Below are 9,541 nucleotides of genomic sequence, written 5' to 3' on the forward strand. Positions count from 1 at the left end.
CTCTGCTCCAATCACAGGGAGCAGAGATCAGTGTCACTGTTGCCAGGCAGAACAGAGACATGCTTGTTTACTTTAGCATCCCCCCCGTTCTTCCTCTCCGTGAGGCGATCGCGGGTATCACCGCCCCGCCGCCTCTTCAAGGGCAACATACAGGTACGTGATTCTGCCTGTACATGCTCTTCTGCCGGCGTATATCGGCGTGAGGCGGTCGGGAAGCGGTTAAAGCACACAGGGCATGTGTAGTATATCCATTCCCCCACCTCTGCCTGCAATCCCTGACTGTCGGCATGGCACTCAAGAGTTGCTCTGTAAATACAACATCTATAGAAGCCACTGACAAAGAATGGGCCGTCTCACACAGCGTTTATAAACATTGTTCACAGGTAGAGATGGGAAGGCCTGCAAAAAAAAAAAAAAAAACACACGGAAAAATTCGGGGAAAAAAACTGTCTTTTTTTACTTTTTTTTTCCTGAAGGCCTTTTTGTTTTTTTTCCCAAAAACTGGTAAAATTGAAAAATAAAAAATTGTGGAATATTTTAACATGATGAATAAAATAATTTTAACCGGTTCCCGACCAGCGCACGCCGATGTACGTCGGAAGAATGGTACAGGCAGGCATATTGGCGTACAGGTACGTCCAATCTTCAATGCCGCCCTGCCATCGCGAGCGTGCCGCCGGCGGGACCGGGTCCCGCAGACTCAATTGCTGCGGGCATACCCGCGATCGTCTCATGGGGCGGCTTAATGGAGGAAATGCCGTTGTAAACAGATTTTCCCCATTCTGCCTAGCAACTAGTGACGCTGATCTCTGCTCCATGTGATTGGAGTAGAGATCAATGTTCACTAAATGAAAGCCCAACCCCCCCCCACAGTTAGTAACACACCCCTAGGAACACTTAACCCCTACACTGCCACCCACTGGTTAACCCCTTCACTGCCAGTGTCATTTACACAGGAATCAGTGCATTTATATAGCAGTGATTGCTGTATAAATGACAATGGTCCCAAAAATGTGTCAAAAATGTCCGATGTGACCGCCATAATGTCGCATTCACAATAAAAATCGTTGATCGCCGCCATTACTAGTAAAATAAAATAATAATAAAAAAATATTAATAAAAATGCCATAAAACTATCCCTATTTTGTAAACGCTATAACTTTTGCGTAAACCAATCAATAATCGCTTATTGCGATTTTTTTTACCAAAAATATGTAGAAGAAGACGTATCGCCCTAAACTGAGGGGAAAAAAAATTTTTTATATATATATTTTTGGGGGATATTTATTATAAACAAAAAGTAAAAAATAATGCGTTTTTTTCAAAATTGTCGCTCTATTTTTGTTTATAGCGCAAAAAATAAAAACCGCAGGGGTGATCAAATACCACCAAAAGAAAGCTCTATTTGTGGGGAAAAAAAGGACGTCAATTTTGTTTGAGAGCCACGTCGCACGACCGCGCAATTGTCAGTTAAAGCGACGCAGTGCCGAATCACAAAAAGTGGTCTGGTCTTTGACCAGCAAAATGGTCCGGTCTGTAAGTGGTTAAGACAAGGTGTTCAAATATTTTTCCAGAATGTATGATATCAGATTATTCTAATTTCTGTGCATTGAGTGAGGACAAGCAAGTCCTAGGTAACAAACTGAACCCTCCAATGCAAGAACAGTATGAATTTCTTCCTTTAGGAGGTGCTGTGCTGCTATTGTAACAAAAAAAAAAAAGGTTTCAGTTTTGCTTTTGCATGTTAGTTGGTGTGTTTGGTTTGTTCTGGCCTCTTCACTAGGCCTCAAAAGCATTGGAAGAAAATACAGAGCAACAAAAAGGACCTGAAAATATATATATACTTAATTAAAAAAAAAAGGTAAAGAGTTTACATTTATCTGATTCTGAATCCAGAAAACTGAATCATTTAGCTACATTAGTTTATCTTTATAAACTTTTGTGTAAATAATAATTTAATTGCCAGTAATCTGGTTCTTCCCCCACCCCCCCCCACACACAACCATAGATTAGTGTCTTCTTGCAAAGTAGTCATTTTTTCTTGTTTTTATTTCCTACTCCCCTCAGAAAAATGGTGAGACCAACATCTAACATATGGAGGCATTTTCACATTTCACAAGTTCTTCTGAAAAGAAAAATGTGATTTGCAAATAATTGTCAGATGAAATATGCATTTCCAAATGCTACCAGGATGACAAAAAACGCATTCTTGTATGTAACAAGTGTCCTGTAGATATTAAAAAATCCTTCATGGATCGAAGTGAAGAGGATAACGTTCTCGTAACAGAATGACTTTCAATCATAAAGCGGAGGTCCACCCTAAAGTGGACCTTCCGCTGATTGGAATCCTCCCCCCCTCCGGCGCCACAATTGGCACCTTTCAGGGGGGAGGGGGGTGCAGGTACCTGTACAGTACAGGTATCTGCACCCACTTCCTGGATAGAGCTCTGCGGAAAGGGGCGTAGATTACGCCCCTTTCCGAAAGTCCCACACAGATCCCAGAGGCAGCGGGTCCATCCTCATTGCGCAGCGCGACTCGCGCATGCACAGTAGGGAACCGGGAAATTAAACCGAAAGGCTCCACTTCCTGATTCCCATACCCAAGATGGCGGCGGCAGCACCCGAGAGACGATCGGCTTCGGGTGCCGACATCGCGGGCGCGCTGGACAGGTAAGTGTCACTATTTTAAAAGTCAGCAGCTGCAGTATTTGTAGCTGCTGGCTTTAAAAAAAATAAAAATAAAATAAAAACGCGGAGTCCCGGCGGACTCCCGCTTTAAAAAGACAAAAAAGTGCTAATGTAGCATTTTTTTTAATTTTTACGAAAATTTCCGGGTTTTTTTCCCCAAAAAAGGTTTTTTTTTCCCCGAGCGTCAAAATTTCCGGAAATTTTACATCTCTATCAGGGGAGTTAGGCCGCATTCACACTGCCAATTAAGAGCAGGCGTTTTGACAGGCATGAAAAACACTAACCTACGCTAACAGGAAATCTAAAATTCCTATAAAGCCCCGTACGCACGATCGGAAATCCCACCAGCAAGAGTCCGACAAGAACTTTCAGTCGGAAATTCTGACCGTGTGTACGCTCCATCAGACTTTTTCTGGCTGAATTTCCGCCAGCAAAAACGATTGAGAGCAGGTTACATAGTTACTCATGTTAAAAAAAGACACAAGTCCATCCAGTACAACCACCAATATATATATATATATATATATATATATATATATATATATATATATATATATATATATATATATATATATATATATATATATATATATATATATATATTATAATATAATATAATAATATCATACAATCTCTATTTTTCCGATGGAAAAAAAGTTAAGATTGGAAATTCAAATCGTCTGTAGCAGTTCCGACATGCGCTAAAATTCCTACGCATGCTCGAAAACAATTTGACGCATTGCTCGGAAGCATTGAAATTCATTTTCTCGGCTCGCCATGGTGTTGTACGTCACCGCGTTCTTGATGGTCAAAACGTGCAGAGAACTTTTGTGTGACCTTGTGTATGCAAGCCAAGCTTGAGCGGAATTCCGTCCGAAAAAAACATCCAAGATTTTTCCAACGAAAACTCTGATCGTGCGTACGGGGCATTACATCGGCAATGGCCCTATTAGGAATTGATTTAAAAAAAAAAAATTTCTCCTACACAATTTTCGGACAGCAGTGGCAAATAACTTGATGGCCGCACAACTCACCATCACCGCACTATGGAGATCTAAGGGTGCCCCCCAATCTTTCTGGAGTAAATACACAAAGCTCAATACCATATGATGGTGGAGTGTGGAGACTCAGCCTGGGGCAGGGTTAAGAAGGGGTTAATTGAGGAGGGCAGGTGGGCAGGTTACTTCCACTTCAGACCTGCTTATTGCCAGCTGAGCTGAAAATGTCAGAGAGGAGAAGAGTGTTTGGAGAGAGATGGCTGTTGAGCCATCAGAGCTGAGAGGAGCTTGAAGCTGGAAGGACCTCCTGCTACCTATGATCCTGCTGGGTGAGCTCGCCTGAACTGGGACTTTCCTATGTTATATGCTGTGGCTGGGATGTTGAGCATTATTTAACCACTTCAATACAGGGCACGTTCGCCCCCTTCCTTCCCAGCCCAATTTTCAGCTTTCATCGCTCTAGCGCTTTCAGTGACAATTGCGCGGTCATGCTACACTGTACCCAAATGAAATTTTTATCATTTTGTTCGCACAAATAGAGCTTTATTTTGGTGGTATTTATTCATGACTCCGTTTTTTTAACTGTTTGCGATATAAGTGCAAAAAAAAGCGGAAATTTGGAAAAAAAAAACAATATTTTCTTTTTTCTATTTTAAAAGAAATCCAATAAAATCTAATTTTGTCATAAATTGAAGCCAAAATGTATTCTGCTACATGTTTTTGGTAAAAAAAAATTCCGTTAAGTGTATAATAATTGGTTTGTGTGATCACGGACATATGTACGCAAATGATCATGTACATATGTGTGCAGATAATCATTGGGACATGTGATTTTAGTGGGACATATGTGGGGGACATGTTTTTATTATTAGGGACATGTGTATTTATTATTTGGGGACATGTATGTTTTGGGGACATGTGTGGGGACATTGTGTTTATACTGTGTGGTGTGATGTGTGTTGACACTAGACTGATGATCAGTGAGTAAAAAGCTGTAAAAAACAGCTCATACTCACTGATCACCAGCCGGCTGCAGCGATCTGCTCTCCTCTCCTCAGCGATGACTTCTGTGTGAGGAGGAGCCGATTGCCTAGCAACCGGCTGTTTGTTTACATCACATGACGGCCGTGATTGGACATGGCCGTCATGTGATCAGGAGGGCCAATCACAGAGCCCTCCTGCCGATCTGAGATGCGCCGTGTCCGCTCCTTCTGAAGGATGTTCCTGAACGTCCTATGAGAAGTAGACGGCTCCCACCCGGCCGTATATGTGCATTGGCCGGGTGGGAAGTGGTTAAAAAGGACCGTCTTATACTGCTATGAAGAGTTTTTGTGTTGTTTTGAAGTGCCTATAAAGACAAAGCTTGTCCATTTTTTGTTGCTTTTTGCTGAATAAAGCCTTTTAAGTTGACTGAACTGTCCGAGCCGGCTTGTTACCCCGATCCCTTACAAATTGGTGGAGAATGCGGGCAGTCCCTTACAATAGCCTTCAACTACTTGCTACCCCCGCTATAGCCAAAAAAAGATGGCTAATTTCCGGGAGGAGGTTCTCCCGAGCAAGCGCTGTCTGCGGGTGGCGCGCTCTGTGATCGCCGAGTCTATGAGAGTAAAGGTTTGATCCCGGCCCCTTTCCATGCGATCGGCTGTTAGCCAATGACGCTGTCCACATGATGTAAACAGAAGCTCGGTAATCAGTATTTTTGTTTCCTTGCGCTATTAGCGTGAGGGAAAAAAAAAAAAGTCGATTACCGGCTTCTGTCAGAGGGGACAACGCTCCCTCACAAAAAAGGCCACGGCTATATTTTCTCTGCCCACCAGTGTCAGCTGCCAGTACCACCCATCAATGCCCACCAGTGCTGCCAATGCCCACCAGTGTCTCATAATCAGTGCCACAGATCAGTGGTGCCTATCAGTGCTGCCAATCAATGCCCACCAGTGTCTCATAATCTGTGCCACAGATCAGTGGTGCCCATCAGTGCTGCCAATCAATGCCCACCAGTGTCTCATAATCAGTGCCACAGATCAGTGGTGAATATCAGTGCTGCCAATCAATGCCCACCAGTGTCTCATAATCAGTGCCACAGATCAGTGGTGCCTATCAGTGCTGCCAATCAATGCCCACCAGTGTCTCATAATCAGTGCCACAGATCAGTGCTGCCAATCAATGCCCACCAGTGACTCATAATCAGTGCCACACTGGTGGAATTGTTCTAAAATTAAAAGAATATTGAAAAGGAATTTTACAACTTATTATTAAGGAAATAACTGGAGAAACTGTACCTGAAGATCCGTGGATATGCCCATTCCACGGAACAGAGGGATCAGTGAAACAATATAACAAAACATTAGTGCCCTATATATGTTTAATGCAGCAAAAAGACTTATCCCTAAAAGATGGCAAAAAGAAGAAAAGCCCCAAAATGATAGAATGGGTTTTGGCTATTAAAGGAACATATATTACTTGGGAGAGATTGAGATTTAGTGGGGAAGAGGGAAAAGAGGGAGCAATGGATAAATGGGAATGTTGGCAGGAATTTAAGAAGACGTGGCGGTACGTCGAAATAATAGCCTAAAAAGAGCAGAGCTAATAAGCTATTAAAGAAGGAAAATATCTAGAATTTATCTCGACGAGAGGGGGAAGGGGGGAAGGAGAAGGATAAAATGTATTGATTGAAAGTTATATATGTTCTCTTTTTTTAAAAATGTGAAATTTGTAATGAGAAAAAAACTTAAATAATAATCAGTGCCACAGATCAGTGGTGCCTATCAGTGACACCTCTCAATGTAACCCATCAGTGAAGGAGAAAAATGTACCCGTTTTCAAAATTTTATTTTGGGGGGGTTTTTTTTCAAAATTTTCAGTCATTTTTTGTTTTATTTAGCAAAATAAAAAACCCAGCAGCAATTAAATACCACCAAAAGAAAACCCTATCTATGTGGGGGGGGAAAAAAAAAAACAACAATAAAGGTTTAATTTGAGTAGACTGTTGCATGACCGCGCAATTGTCATTCAAAGAGTGAAGCAAGGGGTTAAAAATCTCTCTGTGGTCAGATATAAGAAGCGATGGGAAAATTGGATCTCACACCCCGGAGCTTCCAAATTCCTTAAGGATTCTATCAAAACACTATAAATGGTAACATTTTCAGGCTATAATATGAGGTTCTATACTGAGGACTATTTAGTTAAATGCCTTGAATTCCAAGGCATTGGAGGGGAGAGATCCTGAGATGGAAGCAGCCATCCCTCCATACCCTGCAGTACCTGGCAATACTCTGCCTGCCAATACTCTGCGATACCCTGCCAATACTCAGCTGTGCTCAGCCATACCCAGCCAATATTAAAGTGGGGGAGATTGTGGATATTGCAGTGGGGACTGGTTGTGGTGGAATTTTCACAGGTTTTTGCAAATGAAATTATTATTTGCTGATCCGAAAAATGATCTGATCCGAGGAACGAACCGATCCGTGAGTTTTTTGATCCGTTGCACCCCTAGTCGGTACGGGATAGTATAGGTAAGTAAAGCTTGGTATGGGTCGATACAGCTCAGTACAGGTAATAACAGCTTAGTATAGCTCGATAAAGGTAAGTACAGGTAAGTACAGCTCGGGAACAGGTTGTTACAGCTCGGTACGGGTTGGTACAGCTCGGTACGGGTTGGTACAGCTCGGTACGGGTTGGTACAGCTCGGTACGGGTTGGTACAGCTCGGTACGGGTTGGTACAGCTTGGTACGGGTTGGTACAGCTCGGTACGGGTTGGTACAGCTCGGTACGGGTTGGTACAGCTCGGTACGGGTTGGTACAGCTCGGTACGGGCAAGTACAGCTCGGTACGGGCAAGTACAGCTCGGTACGGGCAAGTACAGCTCGGTACAGGTCGGTACGGGCAAGTACAGGTCGGTACGGGCAAGTACAGGTCGGTACGGGCAAGTACAGGTCGGTACGGGCAAGTACAGGTCGGTACGGGCAAGTACAGGTCGGTACGGGCAAGTACAGGTCGGTACGGGCAAGTACAGCTCGGTGCAGCTCGGTACGGGCAAGTACAGCTCGGTGCAGCTCGGTACGGGCAAGTACAGCTCGGTGCAGCTCGGTACGGGCAAGTACAGCTCAGTACAGCTCGGTGCAGCTCGGTACGGGCAAGTACAGCTCGGTACGGGCAAGTACAGCTCGGTACGGGCAAGTACAGCTCGGTACGGGCAAGTACAGCTCGGTACGGGCAAGTACAGCTCGGTACAGCTCGGTACGGGCAGGTACAGGTCGGTACGGGCAAGTACAGGTCGGTACGGGCAAGTACAGGTCGGTACGGGCAAGTACAGGTCGGTACGGGCAAGTACAGGTCGGTACGGGCAAGTACAGGTCGGTACGGGCAAGTACAGGTCGGTACGGGCAAGTACAGGTCGGTACGGGCAAGTACAGCTCGGTACGGGTCGGTACGGGCAAGTACAGCTCGGTACGGGCAAGTACAGCTCGGTACGGGTCGGTACGGGCAAGTACAGGTCGGTACGGGCAAGTACGGGCAAGTACAGCTCGGTACGGGTCACTACGGGCAAGTACAGCTCGGTACGGGCAAGTACGGGCAAGTACAGCTCGGTACGGGTCAGTACGGGCAAGTACAGCTCGGTACGGGCAAGTACAGCTCGGTACGGGTCAGTACGGGCAAGTACAGCTCGGTACGGGTCAGTACGGGCAAGTACAGCTCGGTACGGGTCAGTACGGGCAAGTACAGCTCGGTACGGGTCAGTACGGGCAAGTACAGCTCGGTACGGGTCAGTACGGGCAAGTACAGCTCGGTACGGGTCAGTACGGGCAAGTACAGCTCGGTACGGGTCAGTACGGGCAAGTACAGCTCGGTACGGGTCAGTACGGGCAAGTACAGCTCGGTACGGGTCAGTACGGGCAAGTATAGGTAAGTACAGGTAGGAACAGGTTGGTAGATACTTATGCCATGTCAAGCTCTACAGATACCTGGAGTTCAGTGCATCAATCATCCCTGGTGATCCCGCCACAAAGAATTCTCCTTCTGGCACTTCCTGTTATGGTGACAACCACGTCCTGGTCACACTCCTGTGTTGTCACCCTCCTCACATGCGCCCCTCGCCTCCAGCGCACGCGCGGTCTGCTGTTGTCAGGCAGCAACAACGTTGCCATTGGAGACAGGAAGGGGCTGAAAGAGGCGGCAGGAGCCCCCCAGCAGTGAAATGCCGGAAATATGATCACACAGGGAGGATAGGAGGGGAAGGCCATTGCTGGTGTATCTCCTCGGTGACAGGCCTGTGTGTGGTGGGCATTGGTAATCCTGCTGGGACTTGTGGTGCACCACAGACTGAAGAACACAGGAGATGCCAGCGGGCTGTTGTGGGACTACAAGTCTCAGCTGACAGATCCCCCTCCCCCCAGCACTACTCACCCTCCACCACCAACCATCCACGCTCTCCCCAGCCTAGGCCCAGCTCCAGACAGGATACAGCGCTGGAATCCGGCAAGTCCTCCTCGGAGGGGTGTCCCTGCTGTTATTATTTAGCCTGACCCGCTTTATTCTATGCTATTCACCAAGCGTCTCCCCCCGTACTTCCTTGGAGGATGGTACGATCCACAGACACGCCCTCAATCTCTCTCCTGTCACACCACAGCCCCGCCTTACCGCTGACAGAAGAGAGGATTGTATCAAAGCCCACGCCCCCCCAGGCAACAATAATAAACGATGATTGGCTGCCCGCTCACGGATGCCGATAACTTATTGGATAAGGGAGGAAACGGGAAAAGGCGTAGCAAACCACGCCTCCAACGAGCGGCGATTGGCTATCTGGCCGCAGTGACCCGTGGGGGAGGTTTGTGATTGGTCGCCCCATTCACGAAAG

At 46.0% G+C, this 9,541-nt stretch overlaps 1 protein-coding gene across 1 annotated transcript in view; it reads right to left on the reverse strand.

The window, feature by feature from the left end:
* The window catches only part of ARMH3 (armadillo like helical domain containing 3), a gene marked incomplete in the record, with an annotated part of 258,014 nt that extends 248,758 nt beyond the window's left edge, over nt 1-9,256 (reverse strand). Inside the window, 1 exon segment of the mRNA XM_077455686.1 lies at nt 9,091-9,256.
* Nucleotides 9,257-9,541: the final 285 nt, after the last annotated feature.

This window comes from Lithobates pipiens, unplaced genomic scaffold (genome assembly GCF_037356315.1).
Source record: "Lithobates pipiens isolate NorthernLeopardFrog02 unplaced genomic scaffold, aLitPip1_a1.2 Scaffold_25, whole genome shotgun sequence".
Classification (NCBI taxonomy): domain Eukaryota; kingdom Metazoa; phylum Chordata; class Amphibia; order Anura; family Ranidae; genus Lithobates; species Lithobates pipiens.